This window comes from Ptychodera flava, unplaced genomic scaffold (assembly GCF_041260155.1).
Source record: "Ptychodera flava strain L36383 unplaced genomic scaffold, AS_Pfla_20210202 Scaffold_110__1_contigs__length_247015_pilon, whole genome shotgun sequence".
Taxonomy (NCBI): Eukaryota; Metazoa; Hemichordata; class Enteropneusta; family Ptychoderidae; genus Ptychodera; species Ptychodera flava.
In genome coordinates this window covers 136,650-148,920 of record NW_027248292.1, presented here as the reverse complement: position 1 = coordinate 148,920, position 12,271 = coordinate 136,650, and the positions used below count along the sequence as shown (strand labels likewise).

The 12,271-nt window shown below is 38.5% G+C and overlaps 1 long non-coding RNA gene across 1 annotated transcript; it reads right to left on the bottom strand.

Annotated features, from left to right (window-relative positions):
* Positions 1-4,607: 4,607 nt before the first annotated feature.
* On the bottom strand, positions 4,608-11,729 carry LOC139126633 (uncharacterized). The gene is made up of 4 exons (XR_011550663.1): positions 11,408-11,729; positions 8,868-8,984; positions 7,627-7,866; positions 4,608-4,737 (listed from the first exon to the last, which is right to left on the bottom strand). It is a non-coding gene; the product is annotated as an uncharacterized lncRNA (long non-coding RNA).
* Positions 11,730-12,271: the final 542 nt, after the last annotated feature.

Genomic DNA, 12,271 nt, shown 5'->3' with positions numbered 1-12,271 from the left:
TTGTGGTTCCTGAGTTATGGACAAATATGTATATTTGAGGTCAAAGGTCACTGAGGTCAGGTGACATATTGTCAAAAAAATTGTATTGCTAAGTTATCCCTACATACCAAAAATCAGACCTCTAGCTCTATTGGCTCGCTCAAAATTAGATATGTGCATAATTAACGAGGAACAATATGTGGCGTCATAAGGTGTCCCATCATACCATATATGAAAGGTTTAGCACTTGTGGTTACCGAGTTATGGACAAATATGTATATTTGAGGTCAAAGGTCACGTGACATTTTGTCAAAGCGTATGAGATATCTGCATGAACGGATGGACTCACATGGATGGACTAACGGACAACGGACTGACATGACCCAATCTATGAGCCCCCTGGACTTTATCTGTGGGGACTAAAAACTGTGTCACTGCATCCTTTTTGCAATATGAATACGATGAGAAACTAAATTTTTATTTTTCTTGGCCTTATACATGGGAGTCTATGGACTGCCTTATACATGGGAGTCTATGGACTGCCTTATACATGGGAGTCTATGGACTGCCTTATACATGGGAGTCTATGGACTTCCTTATACATGGGAGTCTATGGACTGCCGTATACATGGGAGTCTATGGACTGCCTTAAACATGGGAGTCTATGGACTGCCTTATACATGGGAGTCTATGGAGGTGAAAACTAAAAAGTCCTCTAACATGGCCAAATTTGATCGCATTGTGAAACAAATCAACGTGCATCTGTATGAGGTAGAGTACTATCCTTTTACCAAGTTTGAACGAAATCGCTCCAGGCGTCTCTGAGATATCTGCGTGAACGAAAAAAGTCATAAAATATGCAAATGAGCAATTAATTAATAAGCCACACCCACCAAAATCTAATCAGATCTAAGTCTCATCATGATAATACCAAATACCAAATTGCATGACATTGGACCTAAGGGTTCTTAAGTTATGAGTGGAACAAAATCTGTCTACGGACGGACGGACGGACAGACGGACACACACACAGACATTGTGGCGACATAGGACACCTTTGGTGCTTCGCACCACGGTGTCCAATAACAAAATGGCTGTCATGCCGGCATATTGGATCATTTCGTGAAACAAATTGACGTGCATATGTATGATATAGGTCAATGTCCTTGTACCAACTTTGAATAAAATCGGTTGAGATGTGCCTGAGTTATGGCTCTGCACATAAAAAAATCGTAACAAAATGGCCGCATGGCAGCCATATTGGATCATATCACAAAACAAATCAATTTGCATATGTATGATTTATGAAGTAATCCTTGTACCAAGTGTGAGTGAAATCGCTCCAGGCATCTCTGAGATATCTGCGTGAATGGACGCACGCATGCATGGACAGACGGATGCACGGACATGGCCAAACCTATAAGTCCCCCGGACGGTGTCCATGGGGACTAAAAAAATGACAAGAATTGCCTCAAAATACAAATTTGCATATTTCACTAAAATTTGAACAATTAACCTAACTGAGGTCACCCCAAGTGAAATGCATATAAAATTTCAAAGCAATCAGATAAGCAACTTCAGAGAAATAGATTTTGTGACCAAAAACAGCAAAAAAATACCTAAAATATAGAAATATGCAAATTCTGCACGAGTATCAAATTTCAAAGCAACCAGACAATTTATGTGATTTCAGAGAAGAGCGCAATTGTGATGGATGACGGACGGACGGATGATGGACGGAGGGAGAGATGGGCAATGACGTAAAATCAGCCCATTTGATAAGCTCCGCATTGCTGACAGCAGAGCTAAAAGGCTGACAAACAACAATACATATCCACTCATTAGATTAGCTCTGCTTTGCTGATAGTGAAGCTTAAAAGCAAATTCACCCCCAAAAATGCTAAAAGTTGACGGATGACCAACAACAACACACACCTACCAGGGTACACAAGATAGGCTCATTCACACTAACTGCAGAGCTAAAATAGAAAACAGTTTGATTCCCTGTCTGTTCTTTTAAAGTTATATCCATTAGAATACAAATAAACAAGTGATGATTACATATATAAATCTCTATTTTTCATAAGCTTGTCTGACTGCTAAAGGTGAATTTTGTTGAAATATTTTCACTTATTGCAACATACACCTTCGAGAAAATGGGACAGGCAACTGCTGTGGTTTCTTTGTGTAATCTTAGTAATATTGAAATATATTAAGTTTATTTGCCAAGCGGTCCCCAACAACAATACTTGGTACTTAACATTGAATCTCATGAACGATCAAACTGATGTTCTGAATATGTACACTTTGCTCTGGCATAGCGCGTTGCGAGTAATGAGGGTCGATGATTGCAAGCAATAGTTTTTATCTCCAAAGCCAACTTCAGATGTAGTTTTGAGCTTTTTTTCTTGATAATGGAATGTGACTTGGTGTGCTGTATTCATAAGTTAGTCCCATTTGCAATAATCTGCAACATTCTCTGTATCCTTTTGTCCACAAGTTGACATTGCCTGAAATCCATATCGCACAAGCTTGAAGATATATCTCCTAGGGAGCCATCATTAGTTACAGCCTGGGGGTCAGATGAATGTGAAGGGGTCACCCAAAATATTGAAAGCTATAAGGGGGGTTATTCAAAATGTTGAGAGAAAGAAGGGGGGGTTATTCAATTTTTGGTGCAAATGTATTGAAACACCTCTCAGATTGCCACTTCACACATCAATTTCTACAAATTTTTACTCAGTAAAATTACACATTGAAAATACCTCTTAGATTACACCAAACTGCACCAATGCACACTACAATTTCTCAAACTTTTCCATGCAAGGGAGGGGAGCAAGCCAAGCGGACACTTTCCCCATCAGCCCTGCATGTTCTTCAATCTGTACTTTCAAAGTCTACCCTGTCGGATATCCTAGTGAGGACCCTGTTATGATACCCATACATACAACAAAACTGTATGTGGTTGTATACTGGTTATAGTGTAACCTTTGACATCTATGTTTTGTTGTGACTTGAATTTCATTTTGTTGGTTTCACCTTGTTCAACCGTCATGAGATAACCAATGATTATCTCGCAGGGTACACAAGGATTTGAATGGTCTTTCCTCTTGCTGTATTTATGTAAATTGTAGAAATACATGTATTGAAATTTAACTTTTCAAAATTGAGTGTGGGGGTCAGTCAAAATTTCCATGTAAGGGAGGGGGTGGGGTTACTCAAATTCATCATGGTTTGGGGGGTACTCAAAATTTAGAGTTTCCGACGAAATTCCTCCAACATCTCCTCTCCGACCTGTACTCCGTAAATAATGACAGCTCCCCATGAAATTTGGGCTCCAGTTGCTGTAATTTTTTGATGAATTTTTCACAATTTCTTTTGATATCAACTCCAGTTTTTGTTCTTCTTCTGGAAGCTCATTCAGGGAAACAAAGTGTATCATACATGTGCACATTGCAATGTTATTGACAAGTATATGTAAATCTGGGCCTCTGGAGCAGAAAAAGAAGTTATAATGGAATGTTTATAAACAATCATCACAAGTGACAACTAGCTACAGGTCCGTTACTATACTACAGAGATCACCATGATACTGAGGGGAGGCATGAAATAATAATTGTCTTTTCTCAGTGCTCTGAAAGTTGAATTTTTCCTCTCTATGAGCTGGATATATAATTATATAATTATATATCCAGGTATATAATTATATACTTCAACAGTTCTGTACTAGCTGTATCTGATGATGCTTAGTATTGAGGGTTTTGTCTGTTAAGTTGGCCACTCTTTATCTGTGGTAGGTGCTATGGTTTAGGAGCCTCTGATCCTAACATACACAAATCTGTGTGCTGAGCAGTGTAAGGGTGCACGTCTCTCCACCATACTGACTAATAGGAAATCCTCTACCAAATGGAGGTGCAATCCCACTGTCTTCATCTTGAGACAACTGTCCCTGGTGGTTGGTTCCTTTCTTTGAATGGTAAAATGCTGCCTTATAGTCGGTTTTGGATTTATCCTGCTTCCTCTTCTGCATGGATATACACACCTGTTCCCTAACATAGTAATAATAATAAACTCATGGAAGATAATCATGGACAAATCATGGAAGATAATAATTTCTCTTCACAAAAAGTTAGTTTATTGTGTGTCACATATCCAAGAATTCTTGTGTAAAGGACCAATAAATTTATTTTTCTCTCCGCTATATGCATGTTTCTCTAACCTAGACATCTAAACCATACTTTTTCCTTCTTGCTCATGTCATATGTAATACAATGTAGATTGGCAACAACCAATGTCCTGCACAGTTTAAGAATGAGGATTGCTGTCACATGCATGTTGTGTATAATTCAGGATGAATTAGTGTAAAATGATGTACCTACATAGTTGCAGCTGGCAATGTCAATTAAAATACAGAAATGTATCACTAATATTTTTGTGAACCTGTGATTCTAAATAGTATTCTTGTAATTGTAAACATGCTAGACATGTGTATAGCTATAAAGACAACTAACATAAAACACTTTGTGCAAGTTACAAGATACCAGTTCCAGCACATCTTTGCAACAGCCACTTGTGTATATATACTGTGGTGCAAGGACTAAAATGGAAATTTACCTGTTTTTTGATCATTCCATTCATCTTTCGTAATAATGTCATGATCCAAGTCCAATCCCAAGCCCTCCACTTTGTCTTTAATGCTCTTTGTCAAGGTCAATGGTATTTCTCATCCTTGATATTGCGCAGCATGCACTGCTGATCCTGAATTGTAAACACATAGACTCGTGATTACTTATAACTCTTTAAATAACAATGATAACCGGAATGATTAAAATACATTTGGTGATGGGATGTACTACAATGAATTGCAAACACTCTGTATGTCCTTAACCCTAATGATGATAAGCATTAGACACATGTAAACATTCTAAATCACGTGTGCATACCAGATGTATTCTCTCATTGGAATATACTTCATCATAACAGTTTTATGGATCCTACGAATGAAGCTACATGTATTGAATGTCTAGTCATGTGCATTTATCATATCATCTGCATTTCACTAGGCAATTCATAGAGTGCCAAGTGGCAAGAAAATTTTTTAGCAAATTCAGCTAAATAAGAGAAAAGAACTTTACCAAAAATGTGTAAGCAATGATTATCACAACAAAGTTACTGATTAAATAGTATGGTAGAGGTGTAATACATTTGATCTACTCAAGAGGGTATTTTAAAAAAAGGACTACAAATGTGTATGACAACAGCAGTGTTTCCGCTGCCATTCGCAAGAGCGTGAAATGGCAAATGAAATGTCTGCAGATTGGGAAATATTTTTCAACTATCCTTCGCCAAACTGGTCTGTGCTATTTTTCAGGGGGCTGATCGAGAGTGCAGTTAAAGCCGCACTTTTCAATCCCAGGTTCTCGCATTAGTGGAGTTCTTCTCCCAGTCAAACACTTGGCCAGTACGATGTTTGATTTCTATAACATTAATTACACAAACTGATCTCAACCTTTTATCACCTTTTGCTAATCCTGCAAACAGAGTTTATACAAGCGTTTGATTGACGGTCAGTTTAAATCGCCAACAGTCACAACAAACACTCGAATTTCCTAAAAAATTGTCTTCTAGTCGCGTTAGACTTTTAATATAACCACAGAGTCCGATCGGCAGCAACTTCACGCTGACCGCTTGGCAGTCTGTCTGCCTTCTTGTGGCCGGGGAAAACTAAAAAGTGGCATTTTCTGGAGCGTGTAACCTTGTGTTGACTGTTTGGTGTCCACTAACACAATGAACGCTGCTATAGCTTTGCGTCCTTTTAAAGGGAGGCTCCACCTTTAAAGGGCAGAGAGATTTTTTAACATCCCTGGCTGGTCATTCTTTCCTTGCTTTAGTGTGCAGTCTCAGAAAAACTATTATAATCAGTAACTTATGAAGTTATATGCCATGCTTTCAGATGGCTGCATGCAATGACCTTGTTATTTTATGACAAGTGCTTTGTAAACAATGCTTTAACATAGTCAGGAAATACTGATTGCAGTATATTTTCAAAAACTAAGCAGACAACAGCAGCCAATGACAGCAAGGGTGGTGAATAAAATGAAACCAGTGTTTCAAAAACGTCACCGTAGGACACTACTGCAGCAAACTCAGAGGCAGCTATTAATGAGCACAGTGTGGTAAACTGTCAATTGGATGACGTCCTGAGCCAAACTTCATGCAAATGTTATAACCTATGCAAATACAATGACCCAGGCCTATCCACAAAACAATTACTCAGCATCGCAGGTGACTCTGGACTATCCAGAATACACATACAGGTACCTGCTATGGAAGATGACCCAGGCCTATCCTGAATACAATACAGGTACACATTTTTGAAAATGACCTGGGCCTATCCTGAATACGATACAGGTACAGACTGTTGTATTAATGATAGGCCTTAGTCATCTCCCATTTTGTATTCTATATAGGCCAGCTGATTCATCATACATGAACATACTGTGTGCATGTATGTGTATTGGCTTAGGCCATCCTCCATTGCATATATTATGTGTATTGTGGATATATGTCTGTGCCATCTTCCATACCATGTGAATGCATTTGGATTGAGGATAGGCCCGGGTTATCTTCCATACTGTGTACATGTATTTGTGGATATAGGCTGGGGTCACCTCCTGCCATGATGTGTACACGTACTGAGTAACACTGTATTGTGGATAGGCATTGGTCATAATATTTGCATGAAGATATGCCCAGGATGTTGTCCTGTTGAATGTTTACTACGCTGAACAACAAGCAGCACACTGCGACATGCTAAGTCGTGTTCGAGTACAATTAAGCAAAAAGATAATTGCACAGGTTGTCCGCAGAGTTGCAGGGTAGTAGTAGTTACAAAAAAGAAAGTGTACCAGGAATAGTTTGTTGAATTTCCATGACTAGTGTTTTAATAAGAGAAGAGTCAGCTTTTTTTCTGTAAGACATATAAAGTGGCCAGACAGGATATTTTAAAATACATGTATACACCCAGTTTGATTTGAAACTATTAAGCATTTACTGCTTGGAGTACACCTTCTTTAAGTGAACAGTTGGTTTAATAATCAGACTCTGTGATTGGAGAATTGAAAGCACTTGATGACTGAGGCAGAAGCTATGGATCTTTCAAAGGAAACATCTTGAAGTTACCCTGTCAATGATGCAATACTTGTAATACATCTTGATACATTTACAAAAGTGCAAAATTAAGTCACATAAGTGTGTGGCACACAGGAAATAAAATTTGTTGTGAATGTTATTAAGAAAGCAGTTTGTTCCATAAAAAATAGTTGTTTATTTTCATTGCCACTAATTATCAGTCGGTCAGGATGAGTCCTACTTAAATTTTTAAATCACAAATGTCCAATGGACCTGGTAATGTATTACCTGAATAGAAATGATTATTGGACCAGTTTAATGTCATCTTGCCACTGTAGCAACTGATAGGACCCACCTGAGTATATATATACAACTGTCAGTTGGATAAAAATCATAAATGCAATTACATGTAATTTTGATGGCTATAGTTCTGGCTAATCAATTTGGTCTCAATTAGCCAGAATGGTTTAAGGGAAAATTTACCCAGTGGAAACACTGAACAGTGTAAGTACAAACCTGTGCCACAGCAAGGACCCATTGTCGTAGGAAAATAAATATATTGATGAAAGATTCCCTCAATTCCACAGGTTTTTGCTCTGCATTGATGACAACACCATCATCTCTGTTCAGTGTTGGCTCTCTGCATAGCCACACACTGTGTATATGCTTTGCAATGGAGGATGGTATTGTCACTATGTTGCTTTTCACCTGGTTGTCATTGCCCAGTATGCACTGCCTCAGCAAGGGATCTTGAATCTGATTGGTGAAAAGAAACATTAACTTGAATCATGCAATGTAAATATTATCTCCTGCAAATTGCTGACATTAGTTTACATCAGTTCATTCTAAAACATGGCTTTTTATATGCAAGATAAGACAACTTGATTGTTTATGACTTCTGTAATTTAATTAAACCTTCCATCACTGGTATAACTTTGCCCTAAACCCATTGTAATCACTGGTGATTGTGGACCTTTTTAAAGGAAACAGGTACATAATGTAGGTCAAGACGTGTATTCAAGCAAGTAGCAATATCTTTATATATTTATTTCAAAGAAAGACCAACAGGAACAAGTCACATTAACAGGCTCCATAAAATAAACATAATAATATGAATGCATGAAGTACAATAAACAATAAACAACAAACAACAAACTATATGAAACCATTAAAAATGTACAAATTTAAGCATGGCATTCTGACCAAGCATCTGAAACTTTGACAAGATAAAGTGTTGTCAATGGCAGGGTTGGAAATGCACGATTCATTTAAAGTAGCCATACATCTTTGAAGAGCCAAGTACCTAAAAACATCGAGTTTTATACTGCGAGTTCTTGTACATGTAGTTTACTGAGAAACATCAAAATTAATATGAAACATGATTGGGACAATCATACATATTATTCACATATTTGTATAAAAATATAAATAATCTCCAATGATAAAGAGGCTAAAGGTTAAAACGCTTGCAGAATTATCCATTATTATTTCAGCTGTAAGGATGCTATGTTTGAAACAGAAGAACTTCATGAATTTCATTTGCACTTGCTCTATTTTGTCCTGTTGAATTTTTGCCAAGGAGATCACACTACAGACGCATATTCTGAAATACTTACATGTATTAAAGTTACGTAGAGAGCATTGAGGGAGTTGATGTTGAAGAAAGTATTACAATTCCGCCAAATAAAACCGAGCATGTGAAAAGCTTAACTGATAACGAACGAGACATGTGCAGGAAATTGAAAATCAAATCTTACCTGATGAAGGATTTTGTCAAAGAGCAGTTATCAATCTTTTGATTCTTGTTCCTTCTAAGTTTCACATACATGTACCTCTGAGGCTTTACGACCAGGTTACGCGAGGTATACTAACAGCTGTAGGCAAATGTCAACGAATACAATGAATTAGAATCTTGCAGATAGTCCTATTTCTCACCGTCTGTACAATGGATACTCAACTTTCTAATCATAGAAGCTATGATATATGGGTCAAAAGATCAGTAAAATCATACACTCATTCATTATGTATTACCATGCTATAGACATCTCATTTAATTGGTGGAGCAGAACCATGTGACTGACCACAAATACACAGTATGTAATGGTTTGTTTTGATGTCCATGAATATAAATAATGCTGCTAACATTGTGACTTTTCATCAAAAATGTAAATTGTCAATTGTACAAAGATCATAATCAATCACAAAAACAAAATGAAGCACTTGTGGCCCAAGTTATACATTTTTTTAAAAATCTCCAGATTTGACAAATTTTTAGGGTGGCCATGACTGTGCATTGCTTATTACATGCCTTGATGTGAGTGCAAATCAATGAATTGATTTGAAAAGGAACATCCGGGGAGTTAGGGGGTCGGTGAACGATGTACTGACTGGTTTCCATGGTTACCAAGGCCAGTGAAGCCCTACAATGTTTTCGACATCTAAGTAGACCCTGAATGATAGATGTAAAATATACATGTGCACACTTCTATTTTGACCTTCGTTAAAATCCGTTTGATGCTGGTCAAATGGTAAAACTGTTTGAAAATGTCCAGCATATAACTAAATGTCATACAGCATTTATAACCAGAGGCATGTATAAAAATATTAATATTGTTGCCTGAATACATGGGTTTATGTGCCCTCGCAGCAGGAAACGATTTGCCATCCTGGTGTCTGGCAAATTGTCACCTGTTCTCTGGCACATAAACCCATGTATTCAGGCAATATTGCACAAGTTCTGGGGCTCCGTTGTCTTTCACATGGGAAATTTTGTAAATCTTGATGATTTTCTAGGGTTTGTTGGTAATATCATGGAAATAACAGGCTCTGCCCCGACCATTAACGTTTATCTATAGGCTTTGGCAAGACTGAAAGCCAAAATAAGCTTGCTCGCTAAGCCTTGTAAATTCTTGACTTTCATCTCGCCCTTGGCCATAAATGAATAATAATGGTCAGAGCATCACCCATTATTTCTATAACATTAATTACATTAATCATTAATTAATATTGTTAAAATATCTGTGATAAGGGCATTTATGTACAAGAAATTAAATTTGGAATTTCACCAAATGCACTACATGGATTATATGTGGCCTCTGTTCATTTACCTGCCAGCCTTTCCCTGAACCGGAAGTTTACAAGGTCCCGTTCGATTGATTTCCCTGAACGCTACATGTAAACAATAATTGTAGAGCGGACTTTCAGACCTTCAGAATGAAAATGATTATCAAATCTGTGACTCCATGAAAGTTAAATATGCAATAATTTGCAAAGTTAAGTATTAACTATGCAACACCGGAGTTTTTATACACCAGTTTAGCATGGAACCAGAAATGGTATTTGTTCCTAGCTCCATGAGTGTAGGTAAGGAAACTGTGAACACACACTCATGCTTACGATCCATGATACTGTACAGCATGTAAACCATTTTACTTGACAAAAATTTCGTCAGTGCATGCACTGTCCGAACATAAAGCATACGGGCTCGGCACAGCTGCTTCCGATCCGTGAGAACAAGCTTGATCTCACCATGGAGGTAATCTCTCCTTCTACCTCCATGATCTCACAGTGTGACCTCTATCCGTATGATACCTCCTGGCCGCTGATGCCATATCGTTTTAATCAAACATCTCTGTACAGTACACTGAATCGCCAGCGTATGTAATGCAATTCAGCTCCCGTACGTATGTACGTGTACGTGTTCCACATATGAAAAAAATCTAAGACACGAACACGAAAAAAGAACGTGTGTGACTAAGCAAGTACACTACGTAGCCCTGCGTACAGGTCTGTATTCCCGGCGTTACGGCCTCCGCCACGCCTGAGACCTGTACGCACGGCGATACTTATACAGTGAATCATCAGGTTACCTCAGCTGACAAAAGGGGTAAAACCCCCAGCTCTGCGTGGCAGCAGGGCAATGTTTTACCGGCGTTATAAGGCGGGAGGCCGTATAACCCCGGTAAAACACAGTCCTGCCACGCACAGCTAATATACCCATGCCGTGAATAACCTGCGGTTTCGTGCAACGTTCACTCTTTCGATCCTCGGCGGTTCTAGCGTATGACCATATGTTGACACAACTGTCACACCACATATGATCGACTATACACCGAAATCAGTGCAATGAATATATCAAATTCAGTCAATTCGAGTATAATATGATCGAGCGTACCTCTGCGTGGCAGGGCTGTAAGTCACTGTGTTCACCGTCCCTCCACCCACGAGGGACGGTGGTGTGTTGAACACACAGTCGACTCGTGGCACGCACGCACAGCTACAGTACAGAAGTACTTACGTGGGAGGATGGACTTCACAACTCGAGCAAATAAGTTATCATCAGAGCTGTTACCCTACAACGGTGAGACTTGGCTTGAGTACGATGTATACGGCGCCGCGTTGAGTTAACTTTCGCCGAGGCCAAGGGTTTCATTCTGCATCCACAGTACCGGTCACCGCGCCGACCGTGTGCGGTCAGCGAAACATAGGTCCGCTTTACACATGTATATCCTTCCATGACAAGCAATCAAGTACGCCATTCTCAGCTTTATTTCGACAATACGTCAACGAAACTGAATGTTCAAATTTTACAGAATGCTTTATACAATATAAACCAACACTTCTAACACATTAAGCTTTCAATTGTAGTGTTAATTTAGCTTCGCTACACTTCGCGACACTTGTCTCATTTGCATACAACTTTGTATATCGCTTCTTGCACTAGATGATTTTAGTAAGGAAATAACGCACAGGCATCTCAACTTCAATAGTTTCTTCGAGTACAGTCGCTGGCATTGCTTTTTGCAGAAAGATTTGCCTCCAGTAATTTTTTTGCAATGTTTTACACTTTCAAATATCATTTATGTACTTGGCGGGATTTTTCGCGCTTATTGATACGAAAACAATGGAAATTATTTGAATTCTATCATATTTCCTTTGAAATTAAAAGTACTATTGCGTGTAACAAACTTTGCGTTTGGAAAAGCGAGTGGGAGAAAATGGCATGCATCTTCTGTGGAAACACTCACGAGGAACAAATGTTCAAGCCAGAGAAGCCCTAGAATCACTATTTACTATGTCTGTTACTCCACTGAAAAAGTCGTCGCACTTGACATCTGAAAGATGACATCACGATATCCGCAATCCAAGTTTCATCTTAATT